We start from the raw sequence: 17,070 nt of genomic DNA on the forward strand, positions 1-17,070 counted from the left end.
TGCCACAGACCCCACTCAGTTCCAATAGCCAAGTGCCTTCCTACCACAAGTCCTTTGCACAGCCCTTCCCTCTTCCTTAAACAATTCCCCAGGGCACTTCTCATATTACTGGCTCCTTCTTATCCCTCAGATGGGCCTTTCCTGACCATTCTGTTTTTTCAAGCTATCCTTTTATTTGCTCTCCCAGAACTCTGTTCATTACCTTTATAGCATGTTTCCCCCCAGAATGTGAGAAGAACTTATTGTCCCTCTTTTTCCCACTAGACTGTCAGCTTCATGAAGGCAGACTTTTCCTGTTTCCCTCACCACTGTGTCCCCTCAGTTTGAGTTTCAATGGGTGTTTGTTGACTGACTGAATGAATACAATGAAAGAAGTGGAGATAGGAAAGAGCTGTAAACTTCGTTAGCAAAAGGGATTAATGTTTATTCTGTGCAATTTAGGAAAATTGACTTGAAATTTAGAGGGGTTTTTAGGGTCCTGTATCTTCCTTCATTTGTCCATGAAATAATATCTAGCATTTATTGAGTACTTTCAGGAACTATGCTAAACATTTCACATGTATTATAGAATTTAACCCTCAGAGCAACCCTCTGCGGTAATCAACCTTTATTATCCTCATTTTTCAGAGGCAACTTGCCAACAGCCATTAACGGTGGAGCCATCGTCAGGTTTAAGTAGGCCATCTCCCATTAATGTAATCTACACCCCTTCATTCAACAATAGGTGTTTTATCAACGTACTTTTCCGGGAAGCCCTCTGAATTCCCCGTTTTGCCTGACCTTCAGTATCTCGGGACCGAAACCCACTAGGTGGTTGCTAACCCTTCATGGGTTTTCTGGGGAATCTGAGCGCCCTCGATGGAGGAGCGGCCGCTCAGACAGAAGCACAGTGCTCTGGCTAGGTAACGTCAGGAGCCGCGGTGCTGCTGGGGAGGAAAGAGGAAACAGGTCAGTTGGCCCAAGACGGATCCCTAACCCTCCGGGTGGTAAAAGGGGAAGGGAAGGTGCGTCTCGCCCACGCTCACCTCGCGCTCGGGATCTCCAGACCAGAGTGGGAACCACGGCGCGTTTCCCCAACTACACAGCACGTCACCGGTGAGCGCGGCTTAGCCCCGCCCACCTTCTCCGCCCATCTCTCAGCGCCTGGCTCTAGGACCCCGCGACACTCAACCCGGCCCTGCCCCGCCTCCTCGGGCCAGGCCTGGCCCGCGATTGGCGCTTGCGGGTCGCTATCCCCGCCCCCACCCCTTCCGTCACTGCCAAGATGGCGCCGGTCTCAGCGGCGGCGGCCCCGGCGACTGGAGCTAGAGAAGGAGGCGGAGGCAGCGGCGGCCGCGAGGGGAGGGGGAGTCCCGTCTGACTGAGACGGCAGGCCTGGGCGGGCGGGGGTGCCGCGCAGGGCGGAGCGCCGGGCTGGGGATGAGCTAAGCGGGCTCCGAGCGCCGCGGCATTCAGCCCCTCGTGTCCCGCCGCCGCTCGTGAGGGGACCGGGCACCGCTCTCCAAGCTCGACCCGCTGCTCGCGCGGGAGCCAGCCGTGAGGTGAGTGCGGGGGCGCCGACGCGGACAGCAGTGGCATGTGGAGATGTCACGGGCCGGAGCGGTGACAGCCGTGGGCGCAGAAGCGGGGCCGACCGGGCTCGGAGCGGTGGCGCGGACGGCCGCGACCTCCGCCCGTGGGGTTCTCAGCGCCGGGCCGTCCTCCGCGGGCTCGGTCCACTCCGGGATGGCGCGGCGCTGCCGAGAGTACCTCTCGCGCCTCTGCGTCGGACGCGCGGGGTCTCTGTGTGTTCACGCCGGATTTTCTATTCCGGGCTGGCCTGGGGCTCCTGCTCTCGGGAGGTGGGGGCGGGGGCGGAGGCAGTGAGAGGGGAGGTCCTGGAGCTGGGATTTTGACAAGCCTGTTACGTAAGACGGAGGTGGCCGCCCGGAATCCCACCTGCTCGATATTTTAAACAGGCGGCCGCGGGAGCCTGGCGGGCCCCCAGAGGCCCGATTTTCCTCCCGGGGGTCTGCCTAGCTTACCCCGGCCAGCGGGAGCCGAGTCAGCGTCCAAGTTGACCTGCTTTTTTTTTCCCCCCAGTCCTTTTTTTGGGGATGAGGGGGGGTGGTAAACGATTCCTGGTCGCTGCCATTTCCTTTGAAGTTTATCGTTTTCTGGGGGGAGGAGGAAAAAAAAAAAAGCTTGTGACCTGAAACTGGGTCGCGGCGACAGCTTTTCATTATCGTGCTTTTGAATGACAGATGTGCTGGAAGATTTTTGTTGTTCCAGTGTGCTTTTAATTCAAACGTATGGTCACGCCTGGAGCCTTAGAGAAGGGTTTTTGTCTTATAGGACAGTTATTTCTTGTTTGCAACACCAGGACAGGCATCAGTCAACAGGCATGTATTTATTTGCGAAAACGCGTGTCAGCCAGCTAGAGACTCGTGAGGGCAGAAATTGTATTACTCCGTGAATATGTTATTCTTTAAAATGTATTATGCGTTAATGAAAATAATAGCCCAAGTGTAAAAGGAGCAATTTTACAAGATTGTAAACTGTTGTTTGGTGTATGTAGTCTCGATTTTCTGCTTGCCCCAGTCTACCTCATCTTTCCTCCTGGGGCGAGGAGGCGGAGACACCTGTAAACAGCGTAGCCCAGGTTACACTAATCTATTGTAGTACATTTGAGATTATTGTAAAAAGTAGTCTCTGGGGGACCTAAGATTAGGTAATATGTAAGGATTATTGGGCAAGTCATTCAGTTTATGTTTAGAGTAGATCTGGGATTCAGCTTTTGAAAACCTGAGTATACAGAATTTCGGAGCTATTTGAACGCTGTTTGAACTTAAAATGAAACAAAAGATTGTATGTGACTTCTTTTATCGGGACTTTATTTTGTTTTGGCCAAAATTAAACATTTTGGGCAACTTTTACTTCATTTTCACGATTTCCCTTTGAACTGCAGCTCTCAGAAGGAGTCCAGAAGAGCATATATCATTATCATCATCGTCATCATATATACTATATGTTACATAATTTTCTTTTTCTGAGTGATTAAACAGACTCACTTCATTGTGGAATTTTATAAGAATGTACTTGTCAGGAAAGTTAATCGATCTTGACACCAGTCCAATACTGGGAATAAATCTGAGTAAATTTTGACCTAAGTTTTAAATTTGTTTGCATGGATTTACACTTTTGAAAGTTGGTGAAGCGATATAAATTTTCCGTTTGTGCAAGAGAACCTGGAAGCTGATGCTGATTTGTTCTGAACTTTTCCACATGAATTACCGATGGCTTAAATAGTTATTGATTCTTAAGCTCGGAGCTGTTGGCCTATTTGTGGCAACTTGAATAATATTTGGAATAATTGGGAGGCTATAAGAAGGAAGAGAGACAGTACAGGACATTTATTAATTAAAAAAATAATAAAAATCATGGCAGAATTGTAAAAGAAAACTTACTGTTTTCTCACTGAGTGACATTACCTCCATTATCTTTTTTGTTTGCAGGATTTTCTAAGCAATCTACTTACTATGAAAACCTGGATTTAAGCACCCGTATAGATAGAGATGTTTGATATATTACAAATCTTATGCTATTCCTATTTAAACTGATGGTTCGGTATTCTTAGTGGAAAACAAAACTGGCTCTAGCAGGAAAATTGACTTGTTATTCTTGCCCTCTCTGATGTCAGAGACTTATCTTTGTGGGACTTTCTTCTTTCCTACCAGATGTTGAAGAAAATGACTGAAGAAAAGTTGATAAAAATTTCTTCCTTCCTTTCTTGTTTGTTTGTTTGTTTGTTTAATGCCCCAGATTATTGATTATTACTCGGTAGAATTTGTGGGTTGGAGGGGAAGTCAAGCACTCCACACTTTATTACTGTATATCATAGTTATCACTTTGAATTCTAAAACAGCAGTGTAGAACTTTATACATAAGAAAGGGTTAATTTATATAATGTTACTATAATAGTGAAAAATTTGTAACAGTAAAGAGGACTAGTGAAATTAGTGGTAATTAATCCATGTGGTAGATGCAGTTATTGTCATATTTTTTAAAAAATTTACAGACATGAAGCCAGATAGAGACAGACAAACTCTGTATGACTCTACTCATAGGTGGAAGTTAACATATAGACAAAGAGAACTGATTGGTGATTACCAGGGGAAAGGGGAATGGGAGAAGGGCACAAAGGGTGAAGTGGTGTACCTACAACATGACTAACAATAATGTACAACTGAAATTTCACAAGGTTGTAAACTATCATAATCTTAATAAAAAAAATTTACTGACATGAGAAAATATGATACAATGTTGAGAGATAGATCAATATAAGGAAATTTATACTGTGTTATTATTTATGACATATCACATGTATATGGCAAAGTGATTGGCAGGAAATACATAAAATATTAAACGACGTTGTCTCTGGATGATAGGACTTGGGGTAATTTTAATTTTAGTGTTTATACTTTTCTCTGTTCTGTTTTCTGAATAGCGTTACTCTGACTCACAAAAATGACATGAAAATAATTTCAATGGTCATAGGAGAAAATCCTGAAAATCCCATGTAACCACTGCTCCAAGAGAGAAATTATTTTATGGTTCCTTATTAGAAAAACTAACTCAAAATATGGTGCTTATGCAGTGCACAGTAATGGAAAGAGCTAATGATTTAGGTGAAGGCGTTCTCCTAGTTACTGCCAACCTTGGAATAGTTTTACATATATGGATGCTCATATTAACACATATTGTGACTCTCCAACCTCTTTTCTGTTTGCATCTTACGTCCAAACTGTTCTGTGTTGACAGTGCCACCTATTGATGGACTACTTGACTCAGTCTTTTCCTCGTCACCTCATCAGTCAGTAGGCAGTGGTTTTTGAATGTTTATGAGGTGCTAGGTACTTTGCTAGTCACTGGGGATACAAAGAAACATGAATTCTGTTCTCAAATTCTGGTTGAGAGCCCCTTTTTTCCTTCTTGGGCCATCAGTGCGTATTGTGTACTCTGCTTTTCCTGTTTCACTGCTCATGGCTGGGCACCCCTGGTAGTATCTTTTTCCTGGTGCTCATATCCTCTTTTAACTTTCTTATGGGAAAATATATTCTGAGTTCCAGACAACCAGTTTACAAATAAATTTTTGGAACATTACTTGATTGGATGTTGGGGAATCTTATATTCAGAAGGGCTGCTTATATGTTTATCTGTGGCTGTTATTGTTATTTTTAAAGTGTGTGACAGTTTCTTGGTACCTTCGTCTTGCTCCCTTCTTTTAAAAAGCACAAACAAGTAAAAAGCAACGGAGAGAACAGACAAGCTATCAAGAAAAAAGAGAAAGATATCAGGGGAGTTTTCCTCCTAGTGCTATACTTTATTTTCGCTGAGAATAATGAGTCATCAAAATGTACAGTAAGAGGTACTCTTTCTGGTATACTTTTAGTATCTCTTTTGATTCATGTAAAAATGCATTTTCCATGGGTATATTAAAGTATATATACTTACATAAACTCATAGTTTAGCTGTTTTCATTTCCAAATAGAAGCTGAAATGTGGAGATTGGAAATTTCTTTTTATTTCTGTTGTAATATTGTTTTATAGATGAGACATTTTTATTTTTGGAAAGTTTTAAAACTGCAGAAAATTACCAAAAAAGTAGTAAACACGCACATACCTATCATACAAAATGTTAACATTTTTTCGTTTTTGCTTCAGATAGAGATTTAATATAAAAGAACTAGGTCTATTATAGTTATCACACTGAATTCTGAAAGAGCAGTATAGAACTTTATACTCTACTTGAACATTGCTGATCAAGTTAAAGTTCCTTTTGTTCTCCCCAATTTCATCTTCTCTCCTCATATCCCTTCCCAGAGGCAATTATTATGATAAATTAGATGTGTATCCTTCCAGTTTACCTTTTAATAAAATATCTTTATGAACAGTACATGGCATTGCTTTAGATGCTTTTGAAGACTATGGACTTTGGAGCCATACACTCCCTTGGTTTGAATCTTGACTTTGCTAATTAATAGTTTTGTGACCTTAAGCAAAGATTTTCGGTCTCTCCATGCCTCGGAGTCCTCATCTGTCAAAGAAGGATAATAGAAATCTCTGCCTCATCAGGTTGTTGTAAAAAGTAAATGAGTTTATTTACGTAAGGTACTTAAACTGTACCTGGCACTTTTTTTTTAATGTGCTGCTAAATTTAAGCAGCTTTTAATATAATTGTGTCATGGTATACATATTTTGAAACTTGCTTTTTTCATTTTACTTTTTTCCCCCTCAGCCATCATTGGCATGGTAGGTCTGGTTCATTCACTTTGACTGGTGTGTGGTGTGCCATTGAATGTGAATATACTGCAGTTTATCATTTCCTCTATTGATGAGCATTTAGATTGTTTTCATTTTTTGTCTGTTTAAACAATGCCTCATGAACATCTTTGTTTCTCCTGAAGCAACATTCCAGAATTTCTCCAGGTCTTATACCTGATGTCAAATTGGTGGGTCTTAGTATATGAACACTTTCCTTTTACAGGATTTTTTTTTTTAAAGATTGGCACCTGGGCTAGCAACTGTTGCCAATCTTTTTTTTTTTTAAGGATTGGCACCTGGGCTAACAACCGATGCCAATCTTTTTTTTTTCCTGCTTTATCTTCCCAACCTTCCCCCGCGCCCCCCCCCCCCCCCCCCCGGAAACAGTTATATATCTTAGTTGCAGGTCCTTCTAGTTGTGGGATGTGGGACGCCACCTCAGTGTAGCCTGATGAGCAGTGCCGTGTCCGCGCCCAGGATCCGAACCCTGGGCCACCGCAGTGGAACGCACAAACTTAACCACTTGGCCACGGAGCTGGCCCCGGGATATTTTTAAGATGTTCACAATTTCTGTTTCTCCATATCTTTACTAGCAGTTAATGTTGTCAGACTGTTTGATTTTTTTCCAATCTGGTATAAAATGGCATTTCATTTTCTATTTTTATTTCCCTTTATCTTTTCTTATGTATGAGCCTTTGGAATCATCTCTTTTCAGTGATTTGCCTGTACCTATCCTTTACACATTTTCTGTTGGGCTGTCTTTTTTTATTGATTTGTAAGAGATTTTTTTTGTTTGTTTTTAAATATATTCAAGAAAGTTACATTAATGAAATTTGTTTTTGTTTTTTTAAGATTGGTAGCTGAGGGGCCGGCCCGGTTGGCACAGTGGTTAAGTGCGCACGTTCTGCTTTCAAGGCCCAGGGTTTGCTAGTTTGGATCCTGGGTGTGCACATGGCACTGCTTGGCACACCATGCTGTGGTAGGCATCCCACATATAAAGTAGAAGAAGATGGGCATGGATGTTAGCTCAGGGCCACTCTTCCTCATTGAAAAGAGGAGGATTGGCAGTAGTTGGCTCAGGGCTAATCTTCCTCAAAAAAAAAAAAAGATTGGTAGCTGAGCTAACATCTGTTGCCACTCTTCTTTTTTTTTCCTTCTCCCCAAAGCCCCCCGTACATAGTTGTATATTCTCGTTGTAGGTCCTTCTGGTTGTGCTGTGTGGGACACCACCTCAGCATGGCTTGATGGGCGGTGCCACGTCCATGCTCGGGACCCAAACTGGCGAAACCCCAGGTCACCGAAGCAAAGCGCACAAACTTAACCACTCGGCCATGGGGCTGGCCCCTGAAATTTGTTTTTTGAACTTTCCAAATGTCTTGAACAATGACCATTATGGACTCAAGTTATTGTGAATTTTGCAGTATAGTATATTGTTATTAGTGAGCTTTCCAATGTACTTTCTTAAAATATGTATAGTTACATTTCTCTCCTACTGAAACTATGAGAAAGTGTTTCAGTAATATAGTAAAATAATTAAAAATATATTTATTTAAATATATTTAATTTATTTAAATAAAATATATAAATATTTACTATATTTATATAAAAATATAGTAAAATATATTTTACCTAAGACTATTTAAACTTTGTAGACTTCAAAAGCCACATGGAATTTTATTAATATAAGTAGTACCACAATTTTGCTTTAGTCCAAAATTTGAGTGGCCTCCTGCTTAGAGGATAATTTTCTGGTCCTAAAGTGCTTGCCAACTAAGGAATAAAAATATACACATGTCCACGCCCAGGATCCAAACCGGTGAAATCCTGGGCCATGGAAGCGGAGTGTGCAAACTTAACCACTCGGCCATGGGGCCAGCCCCTGTATTTCTATTTTTGTCCAATTCACTATACATGACTTAAAGGACTAAAATCCATCTAGTTAAGGCAATAACTTCCCTACTATTATTATTATTTTATTTAAATAAACTTTTAATTTTGGAATAGTTTTACATTTACAGAAAAGTTGCAAGGAGTTACCATACCCTGCACTAGTTTCACCTATTGTTAATGTCTGAAATTTCTGTGTAACATTTGTCACAACTAAGGAACAAACACTGGAACATTACTATTAACTAAAGTCCATACTTTATTCTGATTTCTTTAGTTTTTACATAATGTCCTTTGTTGGTTCCAGGATCCTATCCAGAATACCCTAGTACGTTTAGTTGGCATGTTTCCTTTGGCTCCTCTGGGCTGAGACAGCCTCTGACGTTTTCTTTGGTTTTGATGACCTTGACAGTTTTAAGGAGTATGGGTCAGATATTTCGTAGAATGTCCCTCAATTTGTGTTCGTCTGATGTTTTTCTCATAGTTAGGCTGGGTTTATGGGTTTGGAGGTGGGTGACCACAGAGGTAAAATGCCATTCTCATTACATTGTATCAAGGGTACATACTATCATTATGACTTATCTCTGATATTTTTAACCTCTCTCACCTGGTTGAGGTAGTGTTTGCCAGGTTTGTCTACTGTAAATTTTTCCCATACTCTACTTTTTGGAGACAAGTCAGTAAGTACAGACCACACTCAGTGGGTGGGGAATTAAGCTCCACCTCCTTGAGGGGGAGTATCTACAAAATTATTTGAAATTCTTCTGTAAGGCAAATTTTTCTCTTTTCCATCATTTATTTATTTATTCAATTATTTATTTATATCAGTATGGACTCATGGATATTCATTTTATAACTTTGGGATATAATCCTATAGTACTTTATTTATTTTTTAGCTCAAATTGTTCCATTTCTTTCATGTTGGCACCTGTGACCAAATATCCCATTGTTTTATTTTTTGAGCACTTCCTTACTTTCTGGCACTACAAGATGCTCCAGGCTCATCTTGTATATGTCCTGCGCCAGCCCTACAATCAACCATTTCTCCAAGGATCCCTGGTTACTTTTATTATAGAATGATGCTAGAAACCAAGATCTGGGCACTGGGTGTGCTCACTGCTGCCAGGGCATCGTTGCTTCTAGGCCCTCTCAGTGTACAGACCTAGGAAATACGTGTATGCATACTAACACATGTAGACAAACATGTAACTATTTTTGTCTCTTATCTATCTGTGACTATAGGAAGCTAAAACCTGAGTTCATACTGATATCTTTGACTCTACTTAAGTACCACGTGGTTCATTCTGGCCTTACCTCCTTACTTATCTGTAACCTCCTCTCCAAAAGTGAGAAACCTGGTTCTTACCGTCTGCCATCCATTTACTTATTTGTTCATTCTTGTTATACTTGTACAGTTTCATAATTGTTGACCTGTGTCTCAGTAAGAAATGATTTGCCAACGATTTGTCTTTTTATGTTTTCCAAAGTTACTTAGGTCAGAACCTTTTTTCTCATGCTCTGTATTTAATCTTAATTTTTATAAACTAGTCTAAATTACATAGTGATTATGTATAAAACTTAGTGAAAATTTCCCTTGCTTAACTATCGAGCCTTAGCTATGTATGGGTTTTTTTATGGTTTTCGTGGCAAAAAAAAAAAAAATCCCTTCTCTGAAAGTAATGTTTCCTGAGGTTTAGTCAGAACAGTACTCCTTCATTTGGTTGTTAGTAGACATCTTCATGATTTGGACTCTGAGTTATTATAGCTTCAGATATGTTTGGTGATACATGTTGAGAAATGCAGTTTAGTGGAGCATTAAGATCTTTGCAAGTAAACAATTATAATAAAATAAAACAAATAATATTTGGGTGCTCCAACTGTACCTGCATTCTTATAATAATTTTATCTGAATTAACTCAATTCCCTCAAGAAGTCTGTGAGTTAATTACTTTATTATTTTGCCACTTTTAAAGAGGAGGAAATGAAGACACTGAGAGATTAAGCAACTTGTCCATGGTCACGGATCTAGTAAATGGCAGAGCTGGAATTTGAATGCAGCCAGTCTGATTGTAGAACCTGCACTCTCAATCACTTTGCTATATTTCCTCTAAATAAACCAGAAAAGTTCAAAGAGTGGTCAGAGTTATGAAGTAAGTCCCATGAAGGATGATGTGAGAAAATGACTGAAAGAGGGTCCTCAGGGTGCTTGTTAGGGAAGTCCTCTCTTAGGAGATGATACTTGACGGATGAGAAAGAGCTGGTTATGTGAAGAGCTGAGGAAAGAGGGATCCTTGTGGGAGAACATCAAATGCAAAGGAGTTTGGGATGAGAACAGAAAGGCACCCAGTGTGGCTAGGCGTAGTGAGCAAGGGCAAAAATAGTCCGTAAGGGCCTATAGCACTTACTGTATGTGAGGTTCCATATAGTAAGTCATTTAGTCCTTAAAATAACCCATTACGTCAATTTTATAGATGAGAAAACTCATAGAGTAGTCTGCATTGGCTGAAATTATTATTTTTTTATTCCACTTACTCTTTATCCCACTGCAGTCTAATTTCTACTTCTGCATATCATTAAACTTGCTCTTGCTAAAGTAACCAAAGACAATAATACTGTTGGCCACTTTCTCAAAAAACTCTACCCTTTGACTTCCACCATGCTGCCCTCTTCTGTTTATGCTGTAGCTTCTCAGTGTGTTGATATTTCCTTTGAGGGCTTGCCTTCCTCTGCTTGTCCCATGAGAAGTGATGTTCCCAGGGTTAGCCAATTGCTCTTCTTAGTCTTCACATTTACCCTAGAATGTCACAGTTATCCTATGGTTTTACTTACCATGTATCTACCAATTACTCCTCAAGCCGTTTGTCCAGCATTAGTATCTTTCCAAAGCATCAGATTGTCTTCTTTGTTTGCTTTTCTTCACCTCGTACTCCGTTTGTCCAAACTGAACTTATTTACCTACTTAAAGTCTTTTTTGATCTGTTGTCATTCAAAGACATCATGGACTACTATTGATTTCATCATCCGAGGAACTTAGGAGTCATTCATGATTCCTCCCTCTCTTTCTCTCTTATTCCTCACATCCATTCATTTACTGAATTCTGCTGATTTTCTCAATATTTTTTGAAGCAGTTGCTTCCCTAGCATCCCTGTTTCAACCACTGCCTTATTAGGAGCTACTCCCTTACCTTCTCACTGGTTTTCTTGCCTTCAGTTTTATCTGCCTGAGACTCATCTTCTCAGAATTGCCAGACTGTATGTCTAAAACACAATTCGAAAATTCTTCTTCATTGATTCCCCATTGTCAACTAGATAAAGTCTGAACTCCTCACCATGTCATTAAGACTTACCAGGATTTGGCCTCTGACTCCTTCTCTAATGTTAACTCATAAATTTCTGCTTTCCGTTTTCCACTCTAGCCATACAGAAATACTTTTTGAAGATTCTCTGAATGTACATGCTATTTCTGAATTGTTGACTCTTGCTTATATAGTCCTTCTGCTTGGAATGACTTCATTTTCTCCTTCCCTTTTCTTTTTGCCTATCTAACTCCTTTGCATCTTTTGAGACTCAGCCTAGGCATTATCTCCTCCAGAAAGCCTTCTCAGACCCACACTCATGTGTGGATTATCAGGTGCCTCCTGAAACAATCAATTAGTAACTGTTATATCTCAGGCACCTAGAACAGTGCCTAGCACAGAGAAGACACTCAGTAAGAATTTGTTGAATTAATTATTGTAGTATTTGAGAGGGAGTATGAAGTAGTTGGCTCTGGATCTGGACTATCTAGGATTGAAATATGGCTTTGATATTTGACTGTGTTATCTCTCTGTATCTCTCAGTTTCTTCCCTTGTAAAATGGAGATAATGATGTCTTCATAAGATTGTTGTGAAGCTTAAATTTGTTAATTCAAGTAAAGCATTTAGAAGTGCCTGACACTTTGTTCAGTAAATAACCGATTATAGCTGTTGTTGCCCTTAGAATGTTTTAATTTATGTGTCTGTGTCCCTTTACTTTTCTAGAATTAGTGAATGAATGAACAAACCAACTAACCCTGGATTTTAAAGAGAAAGATTCCTTGCTTTTGAGAATGTTGTGGCAAGTTGATCATTAACCTTTCTCTCCAGTAGCTCCAACATTTGGTGTTCTGTGACAAATTTGAGATTGCATTAATTATGATTAGCATTTCTTAATTGTTCTATTAATGATTTAAATTTCAGTGCACTTTTCTTATTCATAGCACTTTACTCTAGGAATGCCCTTTATTTACTCTTAATCTTCACATAGCCTGAACTCTAGCATTTGATCCAGACTTTCCTGTTACAGATTAAGGTGTGAGAAAGGTAGCTCTGCTAAGATGGTGCTTTTTATTAATTTGGGAGATACAGTGAAGCATGTTTTAAGGAAAGATTGAACAAGGGGGCAGAATGGGGAACTTGGAAAAATTCCCAACTATTTCTGAGCCAAACCTGCATACCATTTCTTTACTATTTGGTTTAAAATAAATTCTCAGGATATTGGACACTCATAATCAAATGTAATTTCAGTAAACACATTCTAGAGGTAATATAAGTCATTAAAAATTATTGATGCTTCTCCCTTCTTCCATTATGGTAAACAATTGAGACTTGTTTACTTAAAATCCTTATTATGGCATTCACAGTTAATTTTTCATAAACCCTAAAGTCAGTGTCTCTCATTTTTTCCTAAATACCAGAATTGTCTGTGTAATCTTGGCTGATTTGATAGTACTCTTTGTTTTGTTTGTTTTTATCTCTGAACTTGCTGTTACATTTGTAGATTTTCCCAATCTTGCTAAATTTTGATTATGTGAAACTAGTCAGTTTTTCTTATAAATGTAAGTTTGTCCTGTTTTAAACCTAGGAACAGTGTAAGTTACTGGTATTCACTCTCCTTCACTATCCATTTCAAAATTGTTACTAAAGAAACTAGATTTTGGGGTCGGCCTCGTGGCTGAGTGGTTAAGCTCGTGTGCTTCGCTTCGGCGGCACAGGGTTTCACCTGTTTGGATCCTGGCGCGGACATGGCACTGCTCATCAGGCTGCGCTGAGGCGGCATCCCACATGCCAGAACTAGAAGGACCCACAACTAAAAAATATACAACTATATACTGGGGGGATTTGGGGAGAAGAAAAGAAGTCTGATTTGCCAAAGGAAGCTAACAACCTAATGTTGAAGAAAAATGGAAAACCTAATATATAATTCTTGCTTTAGGAGCTAATGCCATATAGTGACTGTGCTATTGGGAAATGCTTCCTTTTTTTAAAGGTCGCTGTCTTCTACCACTGACTATTTTAGTCGAGGACATTCAAATGGCATGTTTTTAACAGAAATGGGTGAGATGAATGGGGAAAATGGTGTAGTATGATATTTAGTGTTTGTTAGGACTGGCAGTTATCATCAGAAAAGACAAACCCCCCACCTCCTTTTTGGTCAAAATTGTAGTAAGTGGTATTATTTTTCTTTAAAAAATAATTTGTTCTAATAAGCTCTAAAGTATTGCCTATCCTTTAATCTCTCATTTTTTTAATGAAGTTTGAAATCGAGTTCTATTCATACTGACTCACAACTATGCTAAAGTTGCATTTATAAGATGTTGTTTGAACCTGTTATGGTTGGTGAATATTTTTCATTTTCTTAAGCTGAGGAATGCCTAAAGAACCAATGTAACAGCTATTTTTTAACAAGGCATTTTTTTTCCTCGTATGAGTAACTGACATTTTGATATTCCTACTTGACCGCTTCATTTTTGAGGTTCTTAAAATCAAATTTCTTTTGTTTGTAAGTAATAGAAACCAAATTCAAACTAACTCAAAAAAAAAGGAAATTAATTTTAATGGCAAGGATACTGGGGATTTCAAGGGACCTGAAGATAGAAGCACAGCCAGGCTTCATGAGGGGAGGGAGCCAGGAACTGGAAACTCATCAGTAACTCAGGCAGCTATTTTCTTACAACCCTAGGGCAGCATGATCTCTCTGTTTCTCCCTGCTTGTCCACTTCATTTTTCTCTCTCTGCATGTTGTCTTTTACCACTGCGCATGGCTGAACAAGTACTCTCACTCTTAAATTCATATATTCACTCATGGTTCGTGATCCCTTTTGAAACCCCTGGGAGAAAATCCAATTTGAGGCATATGTCTATGCCTGGTCTAATCAGCTACGGCGAATGAAACCAAGGTTTCGTAGACTATTTCATGCCCCATTTTTATGGTAAGGGAGTGGATGCAAGGCATACAACTCTCAGAAAAGAGGTATATAGGCTAAATAGATATCCTAAAAGGTGGTGATTACAAAGGAATACTAAACAATGTGAAATAAAACTAAGATTTTTTTGAAATAAAGAGACCACTCATTGGCTTTATATAGTAGTAAAGAACTTAAATTATTTTATCGCCAATCCATGTGTGATTATTGTGAAAGCTATGTAAATATCTCTCTCATTTTCAAATAAAAACAAATGGAACTGATTTTTTAACTTCTTCCTACAGAATTTTGAAGTTTGAGTCCTGCTATTTCATGAACACAGATAACTTATCTTAATATCATTATTAATACATTATGTCATTCTCTATTTGACAAGCGTTTACTGACTGCCTATTCTTTGCTAGGGTCTGTGCTGAAACAGATATTTGCAGAGACAGAAATGTAACATTGCCTACTCTCAAAAAATTCCTAATCTGGTTGTGAAGAGTAGACGTTCAAAGAAATGATTATGGTATTGATAGGATAATCATAATAGAGATATATATTGGGTGCTCTTGAAGCATAAGAAGAGAGAATGACAGTCTGTTCTGGAGAAGAAGTTAGGGAAGGCTTCAAAGAGCAGGTCTCAAGTATTATGCAAGAGCTGGTCATTTGAACAGGGGCATTCTGACAGAAAGAACTGAATTTGCAAAGCTGGTGTGGAGTTTGGTATGACTGAAGTGAATTTTTACACCATTCAACTTAATGAAACTGAAATGAAAACTTATTTTCATATCTGTTCTCCACATGATAGTGAATACTACTTTTTTCAAAGGAGGATTATAGGTTTCAGAATACCCGAATCATTTTGTTCTGTAACTTTGATGTCACTTTGGAGAATGAGATGTCACTGATCATTTGCTTTCAGCCTCCTTTATCAAATTTTTCTAATGGTGGTTGGTTGGTTGGTTTGTTAGTTTACTTTTATGGTGATTTTTCCTGTTCAAGCGTAGACATCAATACACTGGATGACTGAAAATGCTAGAGCTTATGAGAACTATGAAGATGACAGTTTTTATAAAAGTAAACAGTGAAAATACATACTATAAGCCTAATATAATTTTAAGAGATAAATCTCTAAAAATGATCTACGTCAATCCTGAAATTTTATAATTTTAGAGGAAAGAGCAAACATGCACACTATTTTGTAAAATGTTATTTTACATCAGTTTTTTTCTTCTGTAGAATTGTGCCTGTCTTTAAGCAAAACTAGTGTAAGCAGTTGGCAGAATGCTTTGTGCTTCACTACTCTGACCAGTTGATTAACACCTTTACTTCTCTTTTCAATTCCTTTATCCACTCATTCGTGATTCCTACACCACTCCCATCACAAATAAGCAACCAACCAAACGGAAAAAAACCCCCAAACCCACAGCTCCATAGTTGACTGTTCTGAGAAGTGACTGAGGTAGGTGAGGAGAGAGAAAAGGGCGGTAGTTGTGGCCAGCTTTGTGGTGGCAGTACTGGTGGTGGTGGGTGTGTGTGTGTTTCAAGCATGAGGTTCATTTTCATATAGCAAGCTCAAAAATACCACCATTGTCACCCAGGTCACAAATTGTGACCCCTTCCACAAACCCATCAGTCTGACTTTTGTCCTTCAAATATGCTTTTGATACTGTGTAGGAAGGAGGCGATAAGCAGGGAAAAGAAAAGGTTATATACGTTCTACTTCTTGCACCTTTTGTTTGGAATGCTCTTTCATGTCCTCTATTACCCGACTCATATTTCAAGATTTAGATGAGATCTCTTTCTTTTCTAACTCCTCAAGCCTAAACTGTGTGTTCTTCTTATGCTTTCTATGATTACTCTTGTTATAGACTTATCGTTTATCATAATTGCTTGTTTATTTGTCTGCCTTCTCTATTAAACTCCTGTAAGGCAGGGCCATATCTTATTTGTCTTTGTTTTCCCAGTGCCTAGTGCAGAGCCTGGCACATGGTAGGGTTATAATTTTAGGATTCTTGCTTGCAAACAGCAGAAATCAACTCTGATTAGCTGAAGCAAAACAAAAGGATTTTATTGGAAGGATACTAGTTAGCTTACAGAAATGACTGGAAGACTGCAGATTCTGAGAATGAGTAGGAAACCAACCAGCTGACCTCAGGGCTAGACCGTAGCCAAAGTTATAAATATCCTGTTCCTGTTTAAGACACCATTGACTTTTCCCCAGGGCACTACTGAAACGCTGCCACTAGGTGCTGTATGTCACTAACCTAAGAATGAAGTTTATACTGTCTTTGCAACCTTAGCTTTAGATGCAAATTCTGCATGAAAGCATCTAATTAACCAATCTGTGTGTCTGGGCCCTAAACAGGAAAGCAAGTATCTTGTCTTTTTGGCTTCCATGGCTAACTTCTAGGGCCTAGCGTCCTTCCAAGACACACATAGCAGATTCTCTAAACACAGACAGGGAGTTCAGATGCTGGACAGTCAAAAATAAAACGGACACATATCCTTTTCAATGACATTCGATAAATATTTATTAGATGAATGAATGAGAGAATCAGAGTCGTAATTTCCTGTCTCTAAACCTTTACATCATCAAGCATTGAAGTAATTATGGTGCCACTTCTGTAATTCAAAAGAAAATAAATTCCAAATCATAAAATAAGCAAAA

The 17,070-nt window shown here is 39.4% G+C and overlaps 1 protein-coding gene and 1 long non-coding RNA gene across 20 annotated transcripts in view; one reads left to right on the forward strand and one right to left on the reverse strand.

Annotated features, from left to right (window-relative positions):
- Window positions 1–288: 288 nt before the first annotated feature.
- Window positions 289–1,151, reverse strand: LOC103552573 (uncharacterized). The gene is made up of 2 exons (XR_545280.2): window positions 1,026–1,151; window positions 289–926 (listed from the first exon to the last, which is right to left on the reverse strand). It is a non-coding gene; the product is annotated as an uncharacterized lncRNA (long non-coding RNA).
- Window positions 1,152–1,237: 86 nt separating this feature from the next.
- The window catches only part of DENND4A (DENN domain containing 4A), a 109,670-nt gene continuing 93,837 nt past the window's right edge, over window positions 1,238–17,070 (forward strand). For 9 of the 19 annotated variants that reach the window (XM_070576612.1, XM_008522659.2, XM_070576663.1 and 6 more), the window contains exon 1: window positions 1,238–1,541. The gene's annotated coding sequence lies outside the window, so the exon portion shown is untranslated. The remainder of the gene's footprint in view (window positions 1,542–17,070) is intronic. The other 10 variants (XM_070576621.1, XM_070576669.1, XM_070576719.1 and 7 more) reach the window with 4 other exon arrangements.

Source organism: Equus przewalskii, chromosome 1 (genome assembly GCF_037783145.1).
Source record: "Equus przewalskii isolate Varuska chromosome 1, EquPr2, whole genome shotgun sequence".
In the NCBI taxonomy this organism is placed as follows: domain Eukaryota; kingdom Metazoa; phylum Chordata; class Mammalia; order Perissodactyla; family Equidae; genus Equus; species Equus przewalskii.